The following is a 15,102-nucleotide window of genomic DNA, read 5'->3' as shown; positions in this document are numbered from 1 at the left end:
GGGGCATCTGGGTTCTTTCCAGCTTCTGGCTATTATAAATAAGGCTGCTATGAACATAGTGGAGCATGTTTCCTTCTTACCAGTTGGGACATCTTCTGGATATATGCCCAGGAGAGGTATTGCTGGATCCTCCAGTAGTACTATGTCCAATTTTCTGAGGAACCGCCAGACTGATTTCCAAAGTAGTTGTACAAGCCTGCAATCCAACCAACAATGGAGGAGTGTTCCTCTTTCTCCACATCCTTGCCAGCATCTGCTGTCACCTGAATTTTTTATCTTAGCCATTCTGACTGGTGTGAGGTGGAATCTCAGGGTTGTTTGGATTTGCGTTTCCCTGATGATTAAGGATGCTGAACATTTTTTTCAGGTGCTTCTCTGCCATTCGGTATTCCTCAGGTGAGAATTTTTTGTTCAGTTCTGAGCCCCATTTTTTAATGGGGTTATTTGATTTTCTGAAGTCCACCTTCTTGAGTTCTTTATATATGCTGGATATTGGTCCCCTATCTGATTTAGGATAGGTAAAGATCCTTTCCCAATCTGTTGGTGGTCTTTTTGTCTTATTGACTGTGTCTTTTGCCTTGCAGAAACTTTGGAGTTTCATTACATCCCATTTGTCAATTCTCGATCTTACAGCACAAACCATTGCTGTTCTGTTCAGGAATTTTTCCCCTGTGCCCATATCTTCAAGGCTTTTCCCCACTTTCTCCTCTATAAGTTTCAGTGTCTCTGGTTTTATGTGAAGATCCTTGATCCACTTAGATTTGACCTTAGTACAAGCAGATAAGTATGGATCTATTCGCATTCTTCTACATGATAACAACCAGTTGTGCCAGCACCAATTGTTGAAAATGCTGTCTTTCTTCCACTGGATGGTTTTAGCTCCCTTGTCGAAGATCAAGTGACCATAGGTGTGTGGGTTCATTTCTGGGTCTTCAATTTTGTTCCATTGGTCTACTTGTCTGTCTCTATACCAGTACCATGCAGTTTTTATCACAATTGCTCTGTAGTAAAGCTTTAGGTCAGGCATGGTGATTCCACCAGAGGTTCTTTTATCCTTGAGAAGAGTTTTTGCTATCCTAGGTTTTTTGTTATTCCAGATGAATTTGCAAATTGCTCCTTCTAATTCGTTGAAGAATTGAGTTGGAATTTTGATGGGGATTGCACTGAATCTGTAGATTGCTTTTGGCAAGATAGCCATTTTTACAATGTTGATCCTGCTAATCCATGAGCATGGGAGATCCTTCCATCTTCTGAGATCTTCTTTAATTTCTTTCTTCAGAGACTTGAAGTTTTTATCATACCTATCTTTCACTTCCTTAGTTAGAGTCACGCCAAGATATTTTATATTATTTGTGACTATTGAGAAGGGTGTTATTTCCCTAATTTCTTTCTCAGCCTGTTTATGCTTTGTGTAGAGAAAGGCCATTGACTTGTTTGAGTTAATTTTATATCCAGCTACTTCACCGAAGCTGTTTATCAGGTTTAGGAGTTCTCTGGTGGAATTTTTAGGGTCACTTATATATACTATCATATCATCTGCAAAAAGTGATATTTTGACTTCCTCTTTTCCAATTTGTATCCCGTTGATCTCCTTTTGTTGTCGAATTGCTCTGGCTAATACTTCAAGTACTATGTTGAAAAGGTAGGGAGAAAGTGGGCAGCCTTGTCTAGTCCCTGATTTTAGTGGGATTGCTTCCAGCTTCTCTCCATTTACTTTGATGCTGGCTACTGGTTTGCTGTAGATTGCTTTTATCATGTTTAGGTATGGGCCTTGAATTCCTGATCTTTCCAAGACTTTTATCATGAATGGTTGTTGGATCTTGTCGAATGATTTTTCTGCATCTAACGAGATGATCATGTGGTTTTTGTCTTTAAGTTTGTTTATATAATGGATTACATTGATGGATTTTCGTATATTAAACCATCCCTGCATCCCTGGAATAAAACCTACTTGGTCAGGATGGATGATTGCTTTAATGTGTTCTTGGATTCGGTTAGCGAGAATTTTATTGAGGATTTTTGCATCGATATTCATAAGAGAAATTGGTCTGAAGTTCTCTATCTTTGTTGGATCTTTCTGTGGTTTAGGTATCAGAGTAATAGTGGCTTCCTAAAATGAGTTGGGTAGAGTACCTTCTACTTCTATCTTGTGAAAAAGTTTGTGCTGAACTGGAATTAGATCTTCTTTGAAGGTCTGATAGAACTCTGCACTAAACCCGTCTGGTCCTGGGCTTTTTTTGGTTGGGAGACTATTAATAACTGCTTCTATTTCTTTAGGTGATATGGGACTGTTTAGATGGTCAACTTGATCCTGATTCAACTTTGGTATCTGGTATCTGTCCTGAAATTTGTCCATTTCGTCCAGGTTTTCCAGTTTTGTTGAGTATAGCCTTTTGTAGAAGGATCTGATGGTGTTTTGGATTTCTTCAGGATCTGTTGTTATGTCTCCCTTTTCATTTCTGATTTTGTTAATTAGGATTTTGTCCCTGTGCCCTCTAGTGAGTCTAGCTAAGGGTTTATCTATCTTGTTGATTTTCTCAAAGAACCAACTCCTCGTTTGGTTAATTCTTTGAATAGTTCTTCTTGTTTCCACTTGGTTGATTTCACCCCTGAGTTTGATTATTTCCTGCCGTCTACTCCTTTTGAGTGAATTTGCTTCCTTTTTTCCAGAGCTTTTAGATGTGTTGTCAAGCTGCTAGTATGTGTTCTCTCCCGTTTCTTCTTGGAGGCACTCAGAGCTATGAGTTTCCCTCTTAGAAATGCTTTCATTGTGCCCCATAGGTTTGTGTACGTTGTGGCTTCATTTTCATTAAACTCTAAAAAGTCTTTAATTTCTTTCTTTATTTCTTCCTTGACCAAGGTATCATTGAGAAGAGTGTTGTTCAGTTTCCACGTGAATGTTGGCTTTCCATTATTCATGTTGTTATTGAAGATCAGTCTTAGGCCATGGTGGTCTGATAGAATACATGGGACAATTTCAATATTTTTGTATCTGTTGAGGCCTGTTTTGTGACCAATATGGTCAATTTTGAAGAAGGTCCTCTGAGGTGCTGAGAAGAAGGTATATCCTTTTGTTTTAGGATAAAATGTTCTGTAGATATCTGTCAGGTCCATTTGTTTCATAACTTCTGTTAGTTTCACTGTGTCCCTGTTTAGTTTCTGTTTCCACGATCTGTCCATTGATGAAAGTGGTGTGTTGAAGTCTCCCACTATTATTGTGTGAGGTGCAATGTGTGCTTTGAGCTTTACTAAAGTGTCTTTAATGAATGTGGCTGCCCTTGCATTTGGTGCGTAGATATTCAGAATTGAGAGTTCCTCTTGGAGGATTTTACCTTTGATGAGTATGAAGTGTCCCTCCTTGTTTTTTTTTTGATAACTTTGGGTTGGAAGTCGATTTTATCTGATATTAGAATGGCCACTCCAGCTTGTTTCTTCAGACCATTTGCTTGGAAAATTTTTTTCCAGCCTTTCACTCTGAGGTAGTGTCTGTCTTTTTCCCTGAGATGGGTTTCCTGTAAGCAGCAGAATGTTGGGTCCTGTTTGTGTAGCCAGTCTGTTAGTCTATGTCTTTTTATTGGGGAATTGAGTCCATTGATATTAAGAGATATTAAGGAAAAGTAATTGTTGCTTCTTTTTATTTTTGTTGTTAGAGTTGGCATTCTGTTCTTGTGGCTGTCTTCTTTTTGGTTTGTTGAGGGATTACTTTCTTGCTTGTTCTAGGGCGTGATTTCCGTCCTTGTATTGCTTCTTTTCTGTTATTATCCTTTGAAGGGCTGGATTCGTGGAAAGATATTGTGTGAATTTGTTTTTGTCGTGGAATACTTTGGTTTTTCCATCTATGGTAATTGAGAGTTTGGCCGGGTATAGTAGCCTGGGCTGGCATATGTGTTCTCTTAGTGTCTGTAGAACATTTGTCCAGGCTCTTCTGGCTTTCATAGTCTCTGGTGAAAAGTCTGGTGTAATTATGATAGTCCTTCCTTTATATGTTACTTGACCTTTCTCCCTTACTGCTTTTAATATTCTATCTTTATTTAGTGCATTTGTTGTTCTGATTATTATGTGTCGGGAGGAATTTCTTTTCTGGTCCAGTCAATTTGGAGTTCTGTAGGCTTCTTGTATGGTCATGGGCATTTCTTTCTTTATGTTTGGGAAGTTTTCTTCTATTATTTTGTTGAAGATATTAGCTGGCCCTTTAAGTTGAAAATCTTCATTCTCATCAATTCCTATTATCCGTAGGTTTGGTCTTCTCATTGTGTCCTGGATTTCCTGGATGTTTTGAGTTAGGATCCTTTTGCATTTTGTATATTCTTTGACTGTTTGTCGATGTTCTCTATGGAATCTTCTGCTCCTGAGATTCTCTCTTCCATTTCTTGTATTCTGTTGCTGATGCTCCCATCTATGGTTCCAGATCTCTTTCCTAGGGTTTCTATCTCTAACGTTGCCTCGCTTTGGGTTTTCTTTATTGTGTCAACTTCCCCTTTTAGTTCTAGTATGGTTTTGTTCATTTCCATCACCTGTTTGGATGTGTTTTCCTGTTTTTCTTTAAGGACTTCTACCTGTTTGGTTGTGTTTTCCTGCTTTTCTTTAAGGGCCTGTAACTCTTTAGCAGTGCTCTCCTGTAATTCTTTAAGTGACTTATGAAAGTCCTTCTTGATATCCTCTATCATCATCATGAGAAATGTTTTTAAATCTGGGTCTAGATTTTGGGTTGAGTTGGGGTGCCCAGGACTAGGTGGGGTGGGAGTGCTGTGTTCTGACGATGGTGAGTGGTCTTGATTTCTGTTAGTAGGATTCTTACGTTTGCCTTTCGCCATCTGGTAATTTCTGAAGCTAGCTGTTATAGTTGTCACTGTTAAGAGCTTGTTCTTCAGGTGACTCTGTTAGCCTCTATAAGCAGACCTGGGAGGGTAGCTCTCTCCTTAGTTTCAGTGGGCAGAGTATTCTCTGCAGGTAAGCTCTCTTCTTGCAGGGAAGGTACCCAGATATTTGGTGTTCGAACCGGCCTCCTGGCAGAAGTTGTGTTCCACTCGCTAGAGGTCTTAGGATCCCATGTGGAATCCTGTGTGGGTCCTTGCGGGTGTCAGGCGACTCTGCTGGCAAGGTACCCGGTGCTCGAGTGGAGTTGGAGGGACTTGTGCCCTAGGTCAGGCCCGGGTAGTCTGCTTCCCTATTTACTGCAGTCTCAGGTTCTGCGCCATTGGATTGGGGCAGACACTGTGTTCCACTCACCAGAGGTCTTAGGATCCCGTGGGGAATCCTGTGTGGGCCCTTGCGGTTGTCGGGCGACTCCGCTGGCAAGGTACCCTGGGGCTCGAGTGGAGCGGAAGGGGGGTTTTTCTTTTTGTCATGTTTGTTCTTGGGATCAAATTCAGTTCTGATGTCAGGTGTTTTCGCAATTGTCTTTGCCCTCTGAGCAGTCTTGTAGTCTCTTAAATTTATTTACTAACATATATGCATTATATACAAATTTCATAAAAGTAATGTCTTTCAAGTATGTCTTATATTTTAACTACATCATCCACTGTCCCGATTTTTTCTCTGCTTTCTTACTATTATCTTTTTAACCCTAGTCTGTCTTATACTTTTATGTACATGTATAAATAAATACATACACACACACCACACCTATCGATGTATACAAATACAGACTCATTCATATCTACGCACGCATACAGAGATGTACCCACATATACATATGCATGTACATACATTAAAGCCTTTTAGATTCCAAGATTAAATTATTGTCTTCCAGGACACACACAAACTTAACACACAACATATTTAGAATGCATACATAAAAGAAAATGTGATTTTTTTTTTTGCCCCTATTTCTGGGGCTAATTTTCCCTCTAAAGTCTTCTTATATGCTTTCCAACTGTGAAGACTGAAAAGCCTCTCTGTACTCTAATGTTGGATATATGCAAGCTACCAATCTTTACATTGGATATTAATTAATAGAATTTAATGTTTTTAGAGGGTAATAATTTGTGCTTCTCTGTAAACAATATGCTAACTAATCCAATCAGTATTCTCATTAAGAAAGTTATTGAGTTCATATTTTGGAGATATATCAGGGGAAAACTGCCTTATAGATTACATAATATTGCTGGAGGATCTATAAATATCTTAAAGCTTTTGCATAGGAATCAGTGTGCCCAAACTTGCATGATGTGTCTGTGCCTAGGAAAATAGCTATTCTGGGTATTTCCCAAGGAAAATCTTGAAGTGATGTATTTAGTGTTTTCTTTAATGTGACAACACATCCGAGAAAAGCAACGTAAAGTCAAAGATTTATTTTAGCTCATAGTTTCTGTTTCAGGCCAAGGTATGTTGGTATACTTACTGTGAACATAAATGAGATTGAATATCTTAGAAGAAGGAACTCTGGGGGGAAAGCTGCTCTCCTCATGCCAGCTGAGAAGCAGAGTAAGGTAGAAAGAAGCCAGGGACATGACCCAGTCTTTAGAAGCACCCCCTTGATCCTCAAGTAGCACAAACCTCTTACTTTCCAGCATCTCTTCCAAAATGCCATTTAATAAAGAATAATCAATGGATGAATTCAGTAATTAAGTCAATGTTTTCATGATTGATTCATTTTCAAAGTTTAATCCATAAGCTGGGAACCAAATACCTTAACTGGGAATCTTTTCAATGACAATGCAGAAACAAACCATAATCCTAAAAGGGCAAGTGGATTCATGATTGGAAGAAAGGTAGAATTGGAGAATAAGAATATCCAACATGAATTATAAAGACCAAAGTTCATAGCAAAGCAAATTTATATGTATGGACATAGTTATTTAGAAGTAATTTGACTATATGACCATTTATAATTACACAGTAGTTTCCTCCCTAGAGCCCACAGTTTCTAAATTAATGAGTTTTTGACCAGATTTACTCTAATGGGTATAAAATTACTTCCATGGTTCAGTTCTCAACTGTCAGTCAGAAACTGGTTGTTCACTACCATAACCATCATGCAATTATTACCCCAGTTCATACTTCTTGGTAACTAGTCAAGGCTGTATCATTAGGGTTCAGTGTGGAGTAAGATATTGAAGTCTTTTCTCTCTCAGAGACTGTTCTACTTTTGTATTCTTAGACAATATATACTACTTTCACAGTTATAGAAAGAACATTTGTACAGAATACCACAGATTATCCCCTTGCTATGGTGGAAATTCAAATGAAATCTACTTTAGAGTCTATCTTACTGCAGTCAGAATGGACATCAACAGGGATATAGAGGAATATAAATCTCAGAGTGGACTTAGAGGAAGTGCAGTTCTTATACAGGGGTTGGTCAAAAAGAAATCTAGTGCAGCCACTTTGGTTATCAATCTGGATATTTGTCAAAGGACCAGAAACAGATCTACCACATGGCCCAGCTTTACCACTCTTGTGTATACAACCAAAGTACTTCATATCATCTAACAGGGACACTTGCACATCTATGTTTATTGTTACTCTATTGACAATAAGTAGGAAATTTCATCAAACTAGATGCATATCAAATCAACAATTTCTAACTTAAATGCACAATGTAATGTTACTCAGCCACGATGTAAAATGAAATTATGAAATTTTATAATGAATGGATGAAATGAAAGATGAGTGCTGGGGGCTGAATGATGTCTGTCACCGAGGTCCCAACTACAAAACCCATAAGTTCTCATGACCTGAGTGTACTAGCAGCAAAACTTCATTTTAGTGTCCTTATCGTGGAATACATGTAGCATCTAGGAAACTAGAAATGTTCTATTCATGAAAGTTTAATTTTAGGAAGAAAAACAGTTGTTGCGGTATATCACCTCCCAAATATGCCCCAGCAATGAAAACACAACACAGTTAATATGATTACATGTTGTGTGCCTAGATTGGGCAGATCTACCTCTACACTACCGTCTTTAACAGCTTATGAGACCCCTTATATCTTGCGGTTTCTCCAGGCCATGTGCTTCTTCTGCTCTGCTTTTCTTTTTATTCCTCCTCCTCTACATCCTCTCCCTCTTCCATTTTCTCCTTTCTCTCTCTCCCCAACCTTCCACTCCACCTTCCCTTTTATCTGCCCAATCATCAGCTCTCCTTTATTTTACAAATTGAGGTGGGAACTAGGTTTTCAGGAAATCACCTGAGTGCTGACTCATTCCTTGTTCAAAGCCACTCACAGGAGAGTGGAATTAACATCAAATATAATCAGCCCCAGGGCTATCCACAACAAATAGTACCATATAGGATAAATGGGAGTAGAAAATATCCTTTTCTGTCTAGTGGAGACAGAAAGCTTCAGGTACTTGAGGGATGTAATATGGAAATGAAGGACCAGAGGGAGATTTCCCCAAGTGAAGTTTAGATGAGAATACTACTTAGAAACCTATGGTCTTGGGAGAAGTTGAGAGGGTCAGGAAATTGAAAGGTGAGTGGCAGTGGGGGATGGGGAACTGGGGGGTAGCCACTAGAAAGGCCCAGTTTCCAGGGACTCAAGAAGTTCCCAGGACCCAACAGGGATGACATTAGCTGAAATACCCAACAAAATGGAGAGAGAACCCGTAGAGAACATATCTAGTTGATAGGCATAGACCCTGGTTGAGGGATGGGGCCACCTACCTGTCTCAAAAATATTAATCCAGAATTGCTCCTGTCAAAAGGAAATGTAGGGACAAAGAGTGGAGCAGAGACTAAAAGAAAGGTCATCCAAAAACTTCCACAACTAAGGATCCATCCCATCTGCAGACACTAAATGCAGACAATGGTGCTGATATATTAATAAAACTAAGTCAAAACAGTGGGACTCTTAAGAGAGTCACTGTGTGCAATGTATGGAAGCAGAAAGCTAGCAGAACTGCTGAGTTAAGGTTAACTTGATTCTTTCTGGCCACCACCTGACAGCTTTACCCATGTCATTTATCATTGGAGCTTCACAAGAAAATGCAAGTAGCTGACCTTGGAGCTTCGAGCTCTGAAGTATAGTAAATAAAAAGTTAAGGTTTAACTAATAATAAGTTTGCAATTATTATTATTATTATTATTATTATTATTATTATTATTATTGTCACAGTCCTGGGAATAGGGTCAGCTTGAAACTGTGGGGAATAACTGTTAATTCTTGATTCTTTGTGGGGTGTGGTTATTCTTTTGAATTTCATTTGGTAATGATTATACAATGTCTTTTTTTATACTTGCTTTTGGAGTATCAATAAAAGACTGGGACAAGTTAAAGGTGAGGGAGTGAATGAAGAAAGAACGTGAGGTATGAGTGTGGAGAGAGTGTGGAGTGAGTGAAGAGAGAATGTGAGGTGTATGTGGAGAGGAGTGGAGAGTGACTAGAGAGTATGTGAGGAGTGTTATGGAGAGTGTGTTTGTGAGTGAAAGGAAAATGCATGTGATATGTAGTGAGAGACTGTGATGAGAGAAAGTGTGTGGGCTGTGTGTGTGAGAAGAACACACAGAGTGAGTGTGTTAGGGAGAGAAATAGAGGGAACAAGAGAGCACAACCTCCAGCCTGAGGAGGGAGCAAAAATGACTGCAACCTCAAAGTGGGGGAGGGGAGGAAGGGAGGGAGGGAGGGAGGGAGGGAGGGAGGGAGGGAGGAAGGGAGGGTAATTTTAATCCTTGAAAAATTACCTGTCATCTTGTACCAAAAAGTTGTCTCTGTGTGTTTATTATGCGACTTCCAGATATGGCTGATTCCAGTTGAGAACACTGATCCTGTGCTAAGGCTGGACTCTGACACAGGAACTGTATTAGCAGGTTGCAGCATTAAGGAGGTTGAAAACCACTGGCCTTGGGAACTGGACTGTGCTCTTCTGTTTGTCCTAATGCATGTCAGCACACATTCAGATATGCCCATACTAGAAAGTTGGAGGATCACTGTTCTAGGATTTTCTCATGTCATTCCTCTCCTTCTATGTGACAATCTTTTTTTTTTCAATTTTTTATTAGATATTTTCTTCACTTACATTCAAATGCTATCCTGAAAGTCCCCTATACCCTCCCGCTGCCCTGCTCCCCTACCTACCCACTCCCACTTCTTGGCCCTGGTGTTCCCCTGTACTGGAGCATATAAAGTTTGCAAGACCAAGGGGCCTCTCTTCCCAATTATGGCCAACTAGGCCATCTTCTGATACATATGTAGCTAGAGACACGAGCTCTGGGGGTACTGGTTAGTTCATATTGTTGTACCACCTATAGGATTGCAGACCCCTCAGCTTCTTGGGTACTTTCTCTAGCTCCTCCATTGGGGGCCCTGTGTTCCATCCAATAGCTGACTGTGAGCATCCACTTCTGTGTTTGCCAGGCACTGGCATAGCCCCACAAGAGACAGCTGTATCAGGGTCCTTTCAGCAAAATCTTGCTGGCATTTGCAATAGTGTCTGGGTTTGGTGGCTGATTATGGGATGGATATCCAGGTGGGTCAGTCTCTGGATGGTCCATCCTTTCATCTCAGCTCCAAACTTTGTCTCTGTAACTCCTCCCATGGGTATTTTGTTCCCCATTCTAAGGAGGGACGAAGTATCCACACTTTGGTCTTCTTTCTTCTTGATTTTCTTGTGTTTTGCAAATTGTATCTTGGGTATTCTAAGTTTCTGGGCTAATATCCACTTATCAGTGAGCGCATATCATGTAAGTTCTTTTGTGATTGGCTTATTTCATTCAGGATGATATCCTCTGAATCCATCGATTTGCCTAAGAATTTCATAAATTCATTGCTTTTAATAGCTGAGTAGTATACCATTGTGTAAATGTATCACATTTTCTGTATCCATTCCTCTGTTGAGGGACATCTGGGTTCTTTCCAGCTTGGGATAACAAAAACTATTCTAAACAATAAAACAACCTCTGGGGGAATCACCATGCCTGACCTCAAGCTGTACTACAGATCAATTGTGATAAAAACTGCATGGTACTGGTACAGCGACAGGCAGGTAGATCAATGGAATACAATTGAAGACCCAGAAATGAACCCACACACCTATGGTCACTTGATCTTTGACAAGGGAGCTAAAACCAATCAGTGGAAAAAAGACAGCATTTTCAACAAATTGTACTGGCACAACTGGTGGTTATCATGTAGAAGAATGCAAATTGATCCATTCTTATCTCCTTGTACAAAGCTCAAGTCTAAGTGAATCAAGGAACTCCTCATAAAACCAGACACCCTAAAACTTATAGAGGAGAAAGTGAGGGAAAGCCTCTAAGATATGGGCACAGGGGAAAAATTCCTAAACATAACAGCAATGGCTTGCATTGTAAGATCAAGAATTGACAAATGGGATCTCATAAAATTGTAAAGCTTCTGTAAAGCAAAAGACACTGTCAATAAGACAAAAAGGCCACCAACCAAAAGATTGGGAAAGGATTTTTACCAATCCTAAATCAGATATTTATGTACAATATGTACAAAGAACTCAAGAAGCTGAATTCCAGAAAATCAAATAACCAACCCTATTAAAAATTGAGTACAGAGCTAAACAAAGAATTCTCAACTGAGGAATACTGAATGGCTGAGAAGCACCTGAAAAAAATGTTCAACATCCTTTTTGTGTTGTTTTGTTTTGTTTTTGTTTTGTGTTTTTTGAGTCAGGGTTTCTCTGTGTAGCCCTGGCTGTCGTGGAACTCACTCTGTAGACCAGGCTGGCCTCTAACTCAGAAATCTGCCTACCTCTGCCTCCCAAGTGCTGGGATTAAAGGTGTGCACCACCACTGCCAGGCTTCAACATCCTTAATCATGAGGGAAATGCAAATCAAAACAACCCTGAGATTCCACGTCACACCAGTCAATATGGCTAAGATCAAAAAACTCAGATGACAGCAGATGCTGGCGAGGATGTGGAGAAATAGGAACACTCCTCCATTGCTGGTGGGATTGCAAGCTTGTACAACCACTGTGGAAATCAGTCTGGAGGCTCCTCAGAAAATTGGACATAGTACTACAGGAGGATCCAGCAATACCTTTCCTGAGCATATACCCACAAGATGTTCCAACTGGTAATAAGAACACATGCTCCACTATGTTCATAGTAGCCTATGTGATAATCTTTATCACAGCACAGGTCTTTCTTGTCACCTCTCTTTCAAGATCACAGATTTAAATGCCACAGGCCCTGTGTTGGCTCTCATATTTGGACTGAATGCACAATGCAGCATCATTGTCCCATGACTCACCATGCATTACCATGAACCTAGTTTCCTTTCTCTATCCTTGCCAGTATTCTAGTGCATCAGCAGTCCTAGGAGCTGAGTATGGAGCCTCATTTTGAGAAACTTAAGTAAGGTTTCCAGACAAGTTAGAGCAAGGTTGCAGCTGAAGTTTTAGTTCACACTTGCAAGGGATACTCAGGGAACAATATACAAATCTACTAGTGGATTAAAAAGCTAGACAAAGGTACCCCCATAGAAGCAGGGGGAGGAGGGATGGGATAGAGGGTTTCCAAAGAGGAAACCTAGAATGGGGATAACACTTTAAATGTAAATAAATAAAATATCCATTAAAAAAGTAGGAAACCCATGGAGTGAGCCAAGTGACATAAATATTACTTATATTTGGAGGAAGAACAATAGAAATAAAATCCACATTGCCTGAAGCAATCTAAAGAACTAAGTGGTGAATGTTTGAGATCTGTGGGAAATACAAGGTACATAGATTCCTTCCAGCTTAAGACAGCACCAGAAGACCAAGTTGGTGTGATTGTATGTGTGTGTGTGTTTGTGTGTGTGTGTGTTCATTGTAAAGGTCATCATTCCCCCTCAGTCTGAAATAACCAGAAACAAGATGTAAGTCTCTTCAGCAATAGGGATTTACTATCAATTAGTAAAGAGCAACCAATAGCCAGAGTTGTATGGGGATTCCCATGGGTACTCTCTGCCCAACAACTCATATGTAACCCATTGATGGCACTGGAGGTTTCATTTGGTGGCGAGAGATGTCTAGCTGAGGTTTTTCCTCCTTTGTTATTTGTTTCCATTTAGATTACTTTCATATATGCATATATGTTAATCAACATCTACTGAAGTAGGTTCTATATGGGCCTTCAAATGACCCTTAATGCTAGGTATCTCTCCCTGTATTCTCTCTCTTACTTTCCTCTTGCCTCACCACATTGAGAAGTTGTACTGATGCCTAACTAGAGCCTCCAAGCCTACTGACTAGTGTTCATAGTGCTGAAAAACATCCTGCATTCTATCAGAGGTGAGAGGTAATTACCAACCCAATTATAAATCCTGTAATTTGGAATGTTTTTGGCAGTAAAGAACTTCTTTCTAACTGGAATTAAGGTCCACTACATGATATGGAACCCACGACAGACTCTGCTCATGTGGCCAAGAAGATGAGACTAGAAAGGCCATGCTCCTTGAGGAAACCAATAGTTCTGCTAAAGGACCACAATGAAATGGCTTCCAATTACATTCTGTTATAACCATAGGTCACATTTTGCTCAGCCATCATCAGAGAAGCTTCTTCCCGCCGTAAATGGGAACAAATATAGAGACTTAAAAGTAGAGAAAGTGGAAAGAGTGAGAGATCTTGGTGCATGCAGTCCTAAATGAAGTAGCTTCATCAAAGCCCTCCTCAGAGAGCTCAGGATCTATGTGGATAAGGTGGCAGAAAGACTTTGAGAGCCAGAGATGATGGATGACATCAGGAAGCAGTGTTTTACAGATGCAACAGGACTGATGCACATATGAACTCACAGAGATGTGGCAGTATATACAGGTCCAGCACAGGTCTAAACTAGATGGGGTCCCAGTGGTGAGAGGGGAAAATGGACAAAAACTATCAAGTGACCACCATACTGTTGTCTATCATGTAATCATGTTTTAGCAATTTAGGGAGGAATTCCTAATATGCATATCAGAAATAGTTTAACAATTTATACTTGAGAAGTAGATGTGTAAAATTATTTATTTAATGTAAAATAAAAGTTAAATGTCTTTTGACTAAAAGCATATTTAATTTTCATTCATATTCTTGAGTTAATGTTAAAGTGCTAGTATTGGATAAATACTTTTCTTTGAATAAAAAGTACCATGAAGTGTGTTGTGACTTTTGACTAATGGTACACATGTTAACAGTTTGTGTCCCTCCATAAAATAGACTGGCCTAGAACATGCTATGTATCCCAGGGAGATCCCAAACTTCTGATCCTCCTGTTTCTGTCTTCCCAGTTCTTGGATTACAGATTTGAATTTCCACTCCTTGCCAAGATTGTTTATTTTTTGTTTCTTGTACTTTATGGATAATGTTGGGTATAATTTATATATATATATCAGTAATTTAAATCTTTCAAGGTATTTTGCTTTTGTTATTGCTATTTATTTTCATTCATAGTTAAACATTTTGGGGGGGGTGGCAGCAATCTCTGATGTGGTAGTCTATTGGTCTTTGTAAACTTATAGCTTGAATTAACAAGGCTGCACCTCCTTCCGGAGAGATGTTTTTTTTTAATGATCTTTAATCTTTTTTTACAGTCCAGTCTTTATTCCCCTCCCTACCTGCCTATCAATAGCCTCTCATCTCATTCTTCCTCTCCCATCTCCAAGAGGATGAATATATATATATATATATATATATATATATATTTACCACTTTAGTATGTCAGCAAGACCATTGTCCCTGGGTTTCCATACTGCTATCTAAATTACCCTAGCATATTTCTGGAATCAAACACTCTTGCAGTGTTGCTCTACAGCCATGATTTCATGAAGAAATCTAGTTTGTTTCATTCCCCATCCAGTCTCCCAATTTAAAGTCCTTTTCTACTTGCTCAAAGTGAAAATCACACTTACTACATTCTGAAGGGTTTACTTTGCCTTGAGATTAAATTTTCACTGTTCCCAGGATTAAATTAGTGTCTCTCCAGTATTCTACAGAATGAGTTCTGAGCTTCTCTTTTCATCTCTGCCCCATGTTTAGCCTTCTAACAGAAGCCCACCTATTTAAGGTACTGTTCTTTGCCCTCAGTATGAGTGGCTTTGCAGATGGGAGATACTAAACAAATTTAGCCCCAATTTTCTCTTGCTTTTCATTTCCCCTTTACTATGTCCATCCTTATTTTTTTACTGCATGTTTTCTTACTGTGTTTCTTTTGTTGTTTTGGTTTT

At 39.4% G+C, this 15,102-nt stretch overlaps 1 gene; it reads right to left on the bottom strand.

Moving 5' to 3' along the window:
• Positions 1-15,102, bottom strand: part of Igk (immunoglobulin kappa chain complex) — a 3,171,119-nt gene that overhangs the window by 413,261 nt on the left and 2,742,756 nt on the right.

This window comes from Mus musculus, chromosome 6 (genome assembly GCF_000001635.26).
Source record: "Mus musculus strain C57BL/6J chromosome 6, GRCm38.p6 C57BL/6J".
Classification (NCBI taxonomy): Eukaryota; Metazoa; Chordata; class Mammalia; order Rodentia; family Muridae; genus Mus; species Mus musculus.
This window is presented reverse-complemented; position numbering and strand designations above follow the sequence as displayed.